This window comes from Rhinolophus ferrumequinum, chromosome 10 (assembly GCF_004115265.2).
Source record: "Rhinolophus ferrumequinum isolate MPI-CBG mRhiFer1 chromosome 10, mRhiFer1_v1.p, whole genome shotgun sequence".
Lineage (NCBI taxonomy): Eukaryota > Metazoa > Chordata > Mammalia > Chiroptera > Rhinolophidae > Rhinolophus > Rhinolophus ferrumequinum.
Window position 1 is genome coordinate 31,325,683 of NC_046293.1, and position 14,700 is coordinate 31,340,382.

Genomic DNA, 14,700 nt, shown 5'->3' on the forward strand with positions numbered 1-14,700 from the left:
TAATATAATATGATACAATATAAAATAATATAGTTTAAAAATATACAATATAACATAATATAATATAAATTAGATATTATTGGCTCTGTTTCTCTGGAGAACCCTAACTAACACAATTTCCAAGAAAAAATTTTATTTTCTTTAATAGAATATTTCAAAGTGTAGTTTGCTCAGAGTTATACACATAAATAAATAAATATTGCAGCCACATTGGCACAAAGCCTGCAATCTTTCCACTATAGCACTCTCCCATCCACCACAGATCTTTCCTTTCCCTGCCCACTTCTTATGTGAAACAGATTTTCCCTCTTCATTATTTTTGCAAGATTCTGATCATCTGTGCTTTAGCCACATGATGTTATTCTAACAAGTTTATGATACATGTTTATATTAGGTTTTTTTTCTTACCCCATCTCCTTGGCTATTTTTTCAAAAGTTGTGCCCATTAGAGTACCATTTCTTTATATTCATAAGTATAAAGCGTGGTTATTATTATTTTTTCAGGTATCCCTCTATTTTCTTTCTCATGTGGAGAAAATGTAAGTAATTTTTTTTTTCATTTTTGCTTTATTCCAAGTATTTTCTTCTATGGTTTTCACTACTCTAAAATTCTGCGATGACTCTCTTACATTTCTGCCAATTCTATATTACAAATAAAGCTATATCCTGCATTGGTTTGTTATTGCTACGTAACAAATTACTACAAACTTAATGACTTAAAACAACACTACTCTGCCATAAGAAAAGATGAAATAGTACCATTTGCGACAACGTGGATGAACCTTGAGATTATCAGGCTGAGCGAAATAAGTCAGACAGAAAAAGTTGAGAACCATATGACTTCGCTCATATGTGGGATATAAAACTGAAAGCAACAAAGGAACAAGACAAACAAATGAAGAAGCAAAAACTCATGGACACAGACAATAGTTTAATGGTTACCAGACGGTAAGGGAAGTAAGGGGGTCCTAGAAGAGGGTAAAGGGGGTCAAATATGTGGTAATGGAAGGAGAACTGAACTGACTCTGGGTGGTGAGCACACAATGTGATATATAGATGATGTATTATAGAAATGTACACTTGAAACCCATGTAATTTTACTGACTATTATCACCTCAATACATTTAATTATAAATAAATAAACAAATAAATAGGAAAAAAGAAGAGGTTTGCAGATGACAAAGAGAAAAAAAACAAACAAAAAAGCCCACATATTTACTATCTCACACTTTCTGTAGGGCAGAAGTCCAGGAGGCCCAGGTCAGCTGGATTTTCTGATTCAGGGTCTCATAAGCTGCAACCCAGGTATCACCTGGGATGGTGATTTTCTCTGAAGCCCTACTGGTAAAAGCCATTTCTATTCTCCTTGTGGCTATAGAACTCTAGTTCCTCTTTTCTGCTCACTGTCAGCCAGAGGTCTCTCTCAGGTTTTAAAGGTCGCGTGCAGTTCCTTGCCACATGGCCTTGTCCATATGCCCTTGCACAACATGGCGGCTTACTTCTACAAAGCCAGCAATTGAGAGCTGTCTTCCTAATGAATGCTAGCAAGACAAAAATGATGATGATAGATAGATAGATAGATAGATAGATAGATAGATAGATAGATAGATAGATCTGGTGTGCAAATATATATATATATATATATATATGCAAATATATATATAAATATAAAACATATTTATATTTCTATATAGTATATATTTATCTTGCAACATAATTACAGGAGTGATATTCCATCACCTTTGCCATATGCTGTTGGTTAGAAGCAAGTCACAGGTCCCGCCTGCACTCTCGGGGAGGGGATTATACAAAGGTGTGACACACTGGGAATCACCATAGGTGATAACCTAACTTTTTATTTGACATTTCTTCTGAACAAAGTATATCTTAATCTTGTTTTATTCACAGATGCAAGTGTTAGTGCTGGTGATGAGATGAAATTTCACATTAACAGATAAGAATATGGGACATAACTCTTGTCTGGCATGGTACTCTGACACAGGGTGCTCCATATAATCCCATTGGCCAGTTGTGTCTTAGAATTTTTCATCATAAAAAATGAACTAATAAACCAGCATTTGAAAAGCGAACTATTTTTATTTGTACTATTACATTAGGTAGGGTCATGAAGCAAGGCACACTGCCTTTGAGGTGCTCCAGACCGTGAGATAAGCATGTGCTGTTTTTCTGGTTCTTTCCCAGTGTGTACGTCATCCATTTGAACAGACAAAAGAACAGACTTGACTTCATTTCAAAAGTTTAATAAATACACATTAAGTGCCTACTATGTGCCAAATAGCCAGGCTAAGGAAAATGAACAAAGTCATTCATCCTTTCCCCTTGAAGAGTTTTCATTCTAGTGAGGAAGATTTCATATGTTTATAACAAGTATAAGTGGAGGTAAGAAGAGGGCGTCAGGGGTGCACAGCTAAGAGAAACCTAGCTAAATCCTAAAGGAAGGTACAGTAGGCTGAATAATGGCCTCCAAAGATATCAGTTCCTGATTAATCACTGGAACCTGTAAATGTTAAATAATATGGAAAAAGGATATTTGCAGATGTGATTAAGTTAAGAATCTTGAGATGGAGAGGTTATCTTATCTTAGATCATTGAGGTGGGCCGTAAATACAATCCCAAGTGTCCTTATAAAGAGAAGACAGTGGGAGACTTGACACAGAAAAAGAGGCGAAGACAATGTAATCACAGAAGCAGGAATTGGAGTGATGTGGCCACAAGCCAAGGAATGCTGACAGCCACCAGAAGCTGGAAGAAGCCAGGAAAAGAACCCCCCCAGGGTTTTTAAGGGAGCAGGTCCCTGCTGACACCTCAGTTTCAACCCAGTGAAACCAATTTTGGACCTCTGACCTGGAGAACTGTAAAAGAACACATATGTTCTGTAATTTTTTACAGAACCTGCAGGAAACTAATAGAGAAGGTATTACAGACAGTGAGAACAGCTTAAGCACAATCATGAAGATAGGAAGTGGATGACAGATACTGGGCGTTGAAACACCGCAGCATTTCTTGTGAGCAGAAGGGGAAATGGTGGGAACTGGGGCTAATTTACAAGATGAAACCATGGTGGCCTGTATGGCATGCTAAGAACATTACCCTGTAGGACATAAGAAGTTACCAAGAATTTTTAAGTAGGAGAAGAAAGCTTTATTAGAAATTGCTCTGGTCTGGAAAGTATAGTAGTCCCCCACTATCCATGATTTTGATTTCCACACATTTGGTTACCTGAAGCCAACCATGGTCTGAAAATATTAAATAGAAAATTCCAGAAATAAATAATTCATAAGTTTTACACTGTGTGCCATTCTGCGCAGCATAAGGAAATCTCCCGTCCCATTCTATCACACTCGGGACATGACTCATCCGTTGGTCTAGTATATCCACTATTTACTCTCTCTGACCATTGGTCACTGAGTAGCTGTCCGTCAGATCGACTGCTGCAGCATCACAGTGCTTGTGTTCAAATAACCCCGTTTTACCTAATAATAGCCCCAAAGTACAAGAGCAGTGAGGCTGGCAATTCGGATATGTCAAAGAAAAGCCTTTAAACTTTATCATAGGTATGTATGCATAGGGAAAAAAAACACATTATATACAGAGTTTGGTACTATCTGTGGTTTCAGGCACTCACTGGGAGTCTTCCAATGCAGTTAAGAGGAGACTACCATAATATAAAACATGATTTGGATGTAGAGCAACACTGAAATCAAAGGAAGCTGAAGAAGCAGAAGGATGAATACCTGTTAGAAAGTTCTGTAATACTCCCAAAGGGTCTGAGGAGAGTGGCAATGAGATTTAAAAAAAAAATTGTTTTGAGAAATACTTAGCCAATAAAAATCAGAAAATCAGCAAGATTTGGTGATTTGTTGTCTGGAGAGATGATTGGAGAGACAGAATAATCTTAGATGAGTACTGTACCAAGTTCTGACTTACGTGATTAGGTTGATAGTGGTATACTTAACTGAGTTTTTGTTATTTTCACTATGAGAAGCAGTTTGAAGGAGCAGATGTTTCCATTTTGAGACATGTTAAGTTTCAGATACCACTAGGGTTGTTAATGGAATCTGTCCAGTACTGAATTGGCTATACAAGTCTAACTTAGTGAAAAAAAAACGCAGAGCTGATGGAACAAACAGTTCATCTTATCAATGAATTTTCAGTGCAGAGTTAAGTTTATGATAGGCACTGCAAATTGATATGTGAAAGATTTTCTGAAAAATATTCCACTTTGAGCTCAGAAAAAGAGAAAAACTGTTTACATAAACTTTTCCACATTTGTTTTTTCAGTTGTTTTTTTTTAAGCCAAAGTGCCTTAGATATTTCGGAAATTTTATAAAACATATTAAATAAAATATTTTTGTTTATTTTAACAAACCCATAAGTAGTTACTATAGATCATATTTTTCCTAGTTTCAGGACATGCATACTATGGCTCAGTGGGGGGTTTTAAGTATGCAGCCCAGAAAAATTGTCTCAGTGAGCAGAAGCTGTAATTTAAGCAAGTTTCTTTGATACATAACCCCAATGTTCTCTCTACTCCACCATGCTGTCTTTTAGCTTTAAGATATCACTTCTCTAAGCTAAGTGATTCCTTTTTTTAGCATTGTTGAAGCTGATTACTTTTATCAGTTTATAGTGCTATGTAACATAACCAAAAATGTTACAGAAATCAATTTTAAAAACAAATTATAATCCTACAATATATAGCATAGCACTTAACATAAAGAAGGTGTTCCAACCATTTATTTATTGTTGGCTGACAATTATAACTACATACAATCAAACCAGGGTTAATTACTGGATTTTTATTTTGATAGATGGTGAGATGTATAGTCAAGATTTTATTATAACTTTTATTACAGAGAAATCATTTGTCTCTATTTATCTAAGCAAAGACTTGTTCTCTGACAGTCTAATAATTAAATTCTTCCCAAAGGAACTCCAGCTGAGAACAGAAACCTTCCCATGAGAATCTGAAGCTGAATTTTCTTTGGAAATCTCTGTAAATCTCATGGTCCCCCTCAGACTTGTTTTCCTTATTCAACGATGAAAGTGTTTAGCTACGTTCTCCCATACAGGTTGCAAAGGGAACTATATTTTGTTATAGGAATCTTTGAAAATACATTCACAAAAATATATTTTATCAAGGAACAATGTTGACAATTCTCTTCCCAGAGAATGAATGGTTTTTCCACATTACCAATGCCTCGGTTGGTTTTCTGCCCTATTTGGACATATTTTTAAAAACCATTTCCAATACGAGTCTGATTCCTAAGAGCTTGGATTTGTTCCCAGTGTTCCCTGTCCACCAGATTTAAAATTGTAGTTGTGACCATTTGGGGAATTAGAGCTCAGCAGTAGCTCTCCACTGGACTTGAGGCCTACACAGGCCAGCTGCTCTTCAGGGACTCATCTCGGGGGCTGGGTCCCACATACCCACCTCCAGCCCAAACAAGCCCAACCAGGGTGTTGTGTTCTGTTCCTTAGTCATCACTGATACTATGTGTGAGCTTTAATACTTCAGTCAAGTCTTGCCAAATCTGGACCGAATTCATATAGAGAAATAAAAGAGGCTCAAAGATGCTCAGGACAACTATAGATGGTAACGACTCGGGATGATCGCTGGTGATGAAAATAAATAAGCAATTCTAAGTAAGATTTTTGAAAATTTGTTTGTAGAAACAGAGTGGGTCAAGAATGATGAAAGGTTTTCAGGTCTGCAATATTGAGGTGTCTTATTTAGAGAGTGAGGAAAATGAGAAGGAAAGATAATTTGGGTTTCAACATGCATTATATTTGAGAGTAAGCTACTCATTAAAATAGGTATTAAACTTATTAAAATAAGTTACTTACATCTCAGCAATATTAGCCCATTTTAGAAAAGGAAAAAGAAGAGCGTCTGGATATCAGTATGAATATGGGTATCTCTCTGGAGATATGTTTCACTTTTTATAAACTATATACATTTTTAAAAACTTTCTGGTATTTGACAAGTTCGCTTCGAGTGCCCATGTAATCCTTAGTTATTATCTCTTAATGTGCCTTCAAAGCACGTTAGATTCTGGTAAAATAGTTTTTTTTGTGTTTTTTTTTTTCCCCATGCCTTGGTAAGAAGAACAGAGTATCTACATACTCTGGCATATTTCAAAACGGTTCCTTTTCCCCTCCCCTTGCCAGAAGCACAGAGAGATTTTTACCTATATTCACTGTATCTGGTAGAGCTCCTGGAAGTAAAACTCAAAAAAGTCAAGGCCATTCGTGTCTGGGTCTCCCTGCAGATTTGAGCTTTCAGACTTGTCCATATTCTCCAGCAACTTGTCAACTACAGCTCAGGATTTCCTATCCCAGCACTCGGTCCCCACCGAGCTTCTGTCTTGGGTTTCTGTTCTGGTAAGTTGTGATTCTCTGTATTTTCCTGTCTGTCTCTCCCATCTTGTTGCAGTGGTTTGCCCTGTGACTTCATTTTTCTGAAAGATCTAAGAAGAGTTTTTGAATTTTCCGTTTTTTCAGCTTGTGTAGGAAGGAGTGGTGACGTCTAAGCTTTTTGTATACCAAACCCCTATGTTTCATTTTTAGGAGGGAAAAAAATTAGTAACAGAGATCTATACAGTAAGCTGGTTGAAATGAGCAGGCAAATTATTATTAAAATTATTTTACAGATGGGAAACAGACTCAGAGGAATTAAATGGTAGCCCTTGATTATATATCAACAATTGGCAAATCTGTCATGGAAGGAAGAATTAATATAGTTAAAATGTCCATACTACGTAAAGCAATATATTGATTCAACACAATCTCTACCAAATTACCTATGGTGTTTTTCACAGAACTAGAACAAATAATCCCAAAATTTATATGGAACCATAAAAGACCCAGAATAGCCATGGCAATTTTGAGAAATCGGAACAAAGAAGGAGGTATCATGCTACTTAGTATCAAATCATATTACAAGGCTATAGTAATCAAAACAGCACAGTATTGACATAAAAATAGACAATAAGATCAATGGAACAGAATAGAGAACCCAGGAATAAACCCATCCTTACATGGTCATTCAATCTATGACAATGTAAGCAAGAATTTACATGGCGGGAGAAAACAGTCTATTTAACAATTGGTGCAGGGAAAACTGGACAGATATATGCAAAAAAATAAAACTGGACCACGTTCTTAAGCTCTATACAAGAATAAATTCAAAATGGATTAAAGATTTAAATGTAAGACCCAAAACCATAAAACTCCTAGAATAAAATACAGGAAGTCAATCTATAGACATTATCCTTAATAATATTTTTACTGATATATCCCCTCAGACAAGGGAAGCAAAAGAAAAAATAAAAAAAAATCAAAGAAAAGGAAACCATCAATAAAATAAAAAGGCATCCTACTGAATGGGAGAAGATACTTGCCAATGATACATCTGATAAGGGGTTAATATCCAAAATTTATATATATAAAAAAAAAACCTCATACAACTCAACACAAAAAAAAACCAAACAACTCAATTAAAAAATACGCAAAGGACATAAAGAGACATTTCTCTAAAGAGTACAGATGACCAACAGACATGAAAGGATGTGCAACACCAGTAATCATTAGAGAAATGCAAATAAAAACCACAATGAGATACCACCTCACGCCTGTCAGAATGGCTATCATCAATAAATCAACAAACAACAAGTGTTAGTGAGGATGTGGAGAAAAGCGAACCCTCATGCACTGTTGGTGGGATTGCAAATTCGTGCAGCATGCAGGTACCTCAAAAAATTGAAAATGGAACTATCTATGACCCAGCAATGCCATTCCTGGGTATCTATTTAAAGAAATCCAAAACACTAATTGAAAAAAAATATATGTACCCCTGTTTATTGCAGTGCTATTCACAATAGCCAAGATATGGAAACAACCAAAATGCCCATCGATAGAAGGTTAGATAAAGAAACTGTGGTAAAATTACACAATGGATTATTACTCGGCCATAAAAAAAGAATAAAATTTTCCCATTTGCAACAACATAGATGGATCTAGAAAATATTATGCTATGTGAAATAAGTCAGACTGAGAAAGACAAATACCATATGATCTCACTTGTATGTGGAATCTAAAGAACAGAATAAATAAGCAAACAAAGCAGAAATAGGTTCAGAGATATAGGGAGAAAAACAACTGATGGTTGCTAGATGGGAGGGGATGGGGATGGGGGAGAAGGTGAAGGGATTTGAAAGTGCTAATTAGTAATTACAATGTAGTCATGGGAACATTAAATACAATATGGGGAATATAATCAATAATGTAAAAATTATGTAAGGTGCCAGATGGGCACTGGGCTTATGAGGGGAATCAGTTCATAGATTGTGTTAGATGCCTGACCAACACGCTATACACCTGAAGACTGAAGCAGAATGTTATCTCAACTATAATCATATAATCATATATATAGTTATTTATATATATATGTATATATATAGTGCATTTTAAGAAAGGAAAAAACTGTATTAAAATTACGCTGATGGTAACCACTTTGAGCACCTCTTGTAATTGCAGAAGTCAAACGTGACTTGTGTTAATCTCTTGTTATCGGTATATATTTATAGAATATTACAATTTTAATAGTTTTTTCCTTTCTTAAAATGTGTATACATTTTTTGGCACCCTCCTCTGTGTGTGTGTGTGTGTGTGTGTGTGTGTGTGTGTGTGTCTGTGTGTACCACCGGATGTGAAGTACAGCATAGGGAATAGAGTCAGTGGCTCTGTAACAGCTCTATACAACATCAGAGGGGTAGTAGATTGGGGAAGGGGGTTATCACTTTGTGAGAGGTGTAAATGTCTATCTATTATGTCATTTTGTACACCTGAACCTAATAAAAAAATTCCTAAAAAAAAAAAAAAGCAATTAGCAAATCTGTACTTTAAAAAAGCCATAGCATTAACATTCCACTTTAGACTTTCTTAGAAAGGTGAAAGCAAACTTATGGATTTTTCCAGCATTTTTTAAGCTGGAAAGCTGGAATACACATATTTCAGATAATTTATACTTTGTAAGTCACTAATCAAGAACATAAATGCATTTAAGTATTAGGCAGGTAAATATGGTATGAAATGGACAGTGATAAAACAAAAAAGGTTCTGAACATGGTGGTTAATGGAAGAGTGAATGCTTAGTCCATTTAATGATGTGCAAAGTTAGAGCAAAATAAAATTCCCTAGATGGACATTTGACCCAAATCATTTCTTGAAAGCTCTCTGGTAAGTGATTGAATTATAGATTGGGGGGAGGGGTGAATTTGTCAATTTTTAACATGCTATAAGACATAATTTCATCATGATTTTTATTTGAATGCACCCAAATATAAAAAGGCCAGATTTACGTCCTCAAACTACTCTGGGTCAAATCCAGGACTAATACATCTCACAGAGAAAACAAAAAAAAGACGAATAGATTACCAAAAATAAAGTTGAAAATAAATTATAAGACAAACTAAAAATAAAAGATATGGGAAAAAATACTGTGTTTCAGTTATACTGAAAAAGTCTGACTATAGAGCTATAGCCCTTTTTAAACATTTTGTTAGGTTAAAAATATAATATGAACTTTTGCAAACCCTACATTATTTAAATCTCATATTAATGGTATGAATAATATAGTTCTTTTTCCTAATTCTCAAAATGACATGTTATCATCATTAGTTTTTACAGTTCAAGTGAGTTTTTTTTTAGATATATCCTCATAATACACATGTTCACCATTTGCACCTCTTGCATTTCAAATCTTCCTTATAGAATTTCTTTTTCATGAAATTACATTCCTTGTAAGATTCTTTAGTGACTATATATTGGAAGTAAACTCTATGATTTTGTCTGAAATTGTTTTTATTTCTCACTTTTTCTAGAGAGATAATTTCTTTGGATATATACTGGCTGGAATGTATTTAATTTTTGACCTCTAAAATGCTTATACCATTTTATTCTACCTTCCATTGTTGCTATTGCTACAAAAGTCAGGAAAGGTTTTTGTAAGGTTTTTGTAGGTAATGTCCATTTTCTCTCTGGCTTTTTCCCACTAGAATTTTTATCTTTGTGTTTTGCTCTTCTTTAGCTTTCACAATAGTGTATTTATGTATGGATTTTGTTTAACTAATTTTGTTTGTTATTTCTGTGTTTTTCTTCAATTATGTAAAGTCCTCAGCTAACATCTATTTAATTACAGCCTCTCAACATTTTATTTTATTCTTCTAGGACTCTGCTGGATTTATGTTTTTTTAGACATACTATGGCATGTATTTCCCTTTGTTTCATATAGTTTCTGTCTTTATCTTTTCAGAACATTCAACATTCAGAACAAAACATTCAGTTTTTGTAGTTTCTTCAGATCCATATTCCAGTTTACTAATTTTCTTTTCAGGTGCTATTTAACCACTCAAATAAAATAAATGCAATATTAAAATTGGATAATTTATGAGATGTTAATAATGACACTGCTTACAGGCTTTGGGGAAAACAAGGAATGGTGTGGTTATCTTAAGGAAAACAGCTGGGAACAGTTACCATATCTAAGCCTGAAGACGTAAGAGGAGAGAAAAATTATTAGAAGCAGAAGAGAAAGCTGCTTGGACAGCACCACCTAACAAGAATTCTGATCTTTATAGACAGATATAGCCAAATTAAAGTGACCGAGAAGAAAGAAATATTGAAAAAAATACTGCAGCCTCATTCTCCTATCCCCTTCCAATTTTCTGCAATAGGTACCACCAGAGTAACTCATGAAGAAGCCAAAAAGCAAGGAAGCAAGCCAATTTAGTTCATCCTAGTAAATATCTCGGCACAGAGCAAAGGGGGAGAAACTGGAGGAACAAAGAGAAAATATCTAGCACAAGGAGGCACTGTTACGATCATCTTAGTCTATATGTAGGATTAAAGCTCTATGTATGATTACTTTTTAAAGTGTTCCTTTAAAGGAATAACACCACCACCACCACCACCACCAACAACAACAACAAAAACAGAAAGGAGGAGAAGCAAGTGTATTCACTATATCATATGTCAGGGTGAAGTTCTTCAGAAATATTTTTAGTCATTTGGCAGAGATCAGATATAGTCCTATTTTCACTTACTATTGAAGTCAAGAGGTTCATTAAAGGGCTGAGAATAAAGTAAATATTCACTAAGGCACTCAGTTTTGGAGAGAATGTAGCAAATTTTTCCTAAACGATGAAAGTCTAACATTCACCTGTTTCATCTTTATTTTTATTCATCCCTTCAGCTGACATTATCATCATGGATATAGTCATCAACAACATTGCTCTCAAAACCCCTTTGTGACTGAATTTAACTAAATGAAAGTATTTCAATACTTGTTCATGTAAGACAATCTAGAAGAATGTCAGACAAAAATTTAGGATAATTAATTTTATTCTCTGACTTATATTCCAATTTGTGGCAATACATCAGTTTAGAAATATAATCCTTAACTAGTCTCAGTGCAGCTCCATAAAGCCTAAAATCTGGACTCATGAAATTAATTGCTTTTTCTTTCTTCCCTTGATCATTTTAAGCTCTGATCCAAATAAACAATTTAAATCTATCTGTGAAAGGATAATTATGCCAATTAGATTCAGTTGATTGTGCTCTTAAAAAATTAGAGCCCAGAAAATTAGTCTTTAAACTTCGCAATTCAGATCTTTATAATTCACAACTGCATTAAATTTTTCATGTAAAGTGACCTTCAGAATAATTCAGCTAATTTGAAAGATCCTTGTGGATATAAAAGAATATCATAAGTTCAGCATTAGGTTTGTATCCTATATGTGTTTTGTAATTTTCAGAGTTTAATTTATATGAAATTATCTTGAGTATTTTAAGTTCATTTTTGCAGGCATACTAAACTAAAAATCAACAGTTTTTAATAAGAAGCTATCTCTTTAATTTCCCACCCTGCTTAGTGGGAAAGACAAAGAGCATAAGTAAATTCTTTCCAGAATCCATTGTTCCAAAAACTCATTACAAATATATCTTATCTTATTCACACCTTATATCCTGTCTTTTCCTATTAGGCCTCATCCTCTTTCAAATAGTCTGCTTACTTTTTAAAAACACTTCTGCTGTCATCGGCCCTGTCTCTGGTATATATAATTTCAGTCCCAATTTTCACCTTCTTTTAATAGTTTGTCTCTCAAACTTTGTTCTTACTTGGACTAAATTCCCAATTAATTTGCCTATCAGGTTTAGCCTTTAACAAGTAAGTTCTCCTCTCAGTGTGGCTTTGTGAATAGAGTCCACCATGTTCAGGACCCAAACTTCTCTCAGTTTATGTCTAACAGGTTCAGATGTTTAACATTTTTAAGACTTCTATTTCATATATCACTAAGACTTTAAAAACAAATTAAAAATAGCTAATGTCATTTAAAATCATCAACTTGTATGTTCTAGAGAAAGTATTTGCTCTGTGGGTAGAAAATGACCTGTTAGAGAGTTTATAGAGAATATGTTGATAAAGTTGACTCTATTTTATAGTGACCTACTTTTGACAAAATGACCCCTGAGATAAGAGAACATCTAACAAAAAAACATAGTGGTTAACAGATGGAGGTCTGAATTCTCAGCATCCACCAATTATAACTATAAATTTGGAAATTTTTCTTCATTTTTTGTGCATTAATCATCTATAAAATAATGTATAGAATAAGCACTCAGTAAGTGTCACCTCATTATTATTTTACAATTTCTTTAGAAATTAGGAAGTTTATAATTTCCCAGACCTTTAATATCCAAGGACAGGCTGTTTTTCCAATCTTCTAGCAAGGAGAAAAACATATTGTATCAACATATACAATTATAATATATATATATATATATATATATATATATATATATATATATATATATTCACTCTGGATTATGGATTCAAAGAATGTTTCTATAGGATATAGTCATATATTAAAAATCTCAAATGACAAAGAAGATAAATGCAATTTTGCTAGCTTTGTTGGGGTGAAAGCCCTATCAACTTCTACGCAAAAGAGTTACGATCTGAAGCCAAGACTACACCTGGAAAGATGATTTCTTCTTATTTAGGCGTCCTAACACTTTAGAGTATCTAACCTCCTGGAAAACTTGTTACAATGCGCCTTTGGCAACCAAACCTACTAAAGATTTCTGTGTAGGTGTGCCTCAAGAAAATGCATTGTAACATGTGCCCTAGGTAATCTTGAAGCAAATCTACAACATAATTAGAAAACATTTCTCAAGTTGCTATACCTAAAGGACCAAGTAAATGAGATACCTATAGAGGCCTAATGAGCCCGTTTGTCCAATTAATGCAGTGTAAACCAAGACTGTTTCACCATTCACACATGCTTGTAGGTTTCCAATGCCTGCCCAAGTATTTTTTATGACTATTACTCTAGAAGGTAACGTTTCTGGTTGGTGAAGTGGGATATTCCTAGGTTGTATTTTACACAGTAAACATGGAAGAGATGGACGTTTAAACCATGTACTACAGAACAGTGGGCCATTTTGTATATTTGTCATGTTTGAGGGAGTGAAAACTTATACTACCTAATGTACTAAATCAAGGAGGTTAATTTATATTACATGATGTAAAAATAGACAAGAGCAGATCATGGAACAACTCATAGGCTAAAGTAATAATTTGAATTATTAATGAGAGCTAGGTGGAGCCTTTATAGACGACCATGTTGCCACTGTGTAGAGAATGTGTTACAGGCAGCAAGAGTGGAAACAAAGGCAAGACACAAGGTTGACATAGCAGTCTAGGCGGGAAAGAACAATGGCTTGATGAAAATGAAACAACAGAAATAGACAGAAGAGTTTGGATTTAAGATGTATAGAGAGAGAATAAACAAAAATTGGAAATAAGTTGAAAGTAATAAAAAAAGGTAAAAAAAAAGATATCAAGATTCATCTTCAAGAATTTGGGACTGGGGAAATAGGATTTATAATACCACTTATTAAGATTAAAAAAATCATGGTGGAATCTGGGAACAATTTGGAAGATGTGAAGAATCAAGAAGTTCATTATGAACCTCTTAAAATTCAGGATGTTACATATGAGTCAGCTTCTTGGAGGAAATGTCTGGATAAAGATGTATTTTTTGGAATCATCAGCATGAAAATGGAGAATCGATGTAAAAGGAAACATTTTTGCCAATCCATAGGGATTTGAACTGTTTGTGAAAATAATCATTGCCATTCATTGAGTTTAGGTATTACAGTTTCTTCTAAAATTTCATTTGAAAGGAGAGCTTTCTCTCTAAGAATGATTTTGCCATAGAACCAGCAGCATCAACATAACCTGGGAGCATGTTAGAAATATAGACTTACTGGCCACACTCTTGACTTAACTAAATCAGTATCCACCTTTTAACAAATTGCTGGATAGTTCATACGTACATTCAAGTACAGGATAGTACTATTTACTTTATAAGTGGTGGGGATAAGGGGAAAGAGTTAAAAAGAGATAATACTACTATTATACATGGGAAACTGGAGCTGCTGACCTGGCCTCCAGTGTTAAAAAAACAAAACATCTCTAGTCCACCTTTAACATGCATTCGTGTGCTGCTGCTGCTGCTAGGACTGTGCAAAAGGATTCATCAACCCGACAATAAGGCAGGTGCATAGTTTTCATTGAGGTCAAGAATAATGTTGCTTTTTTCTTCTTTGTTC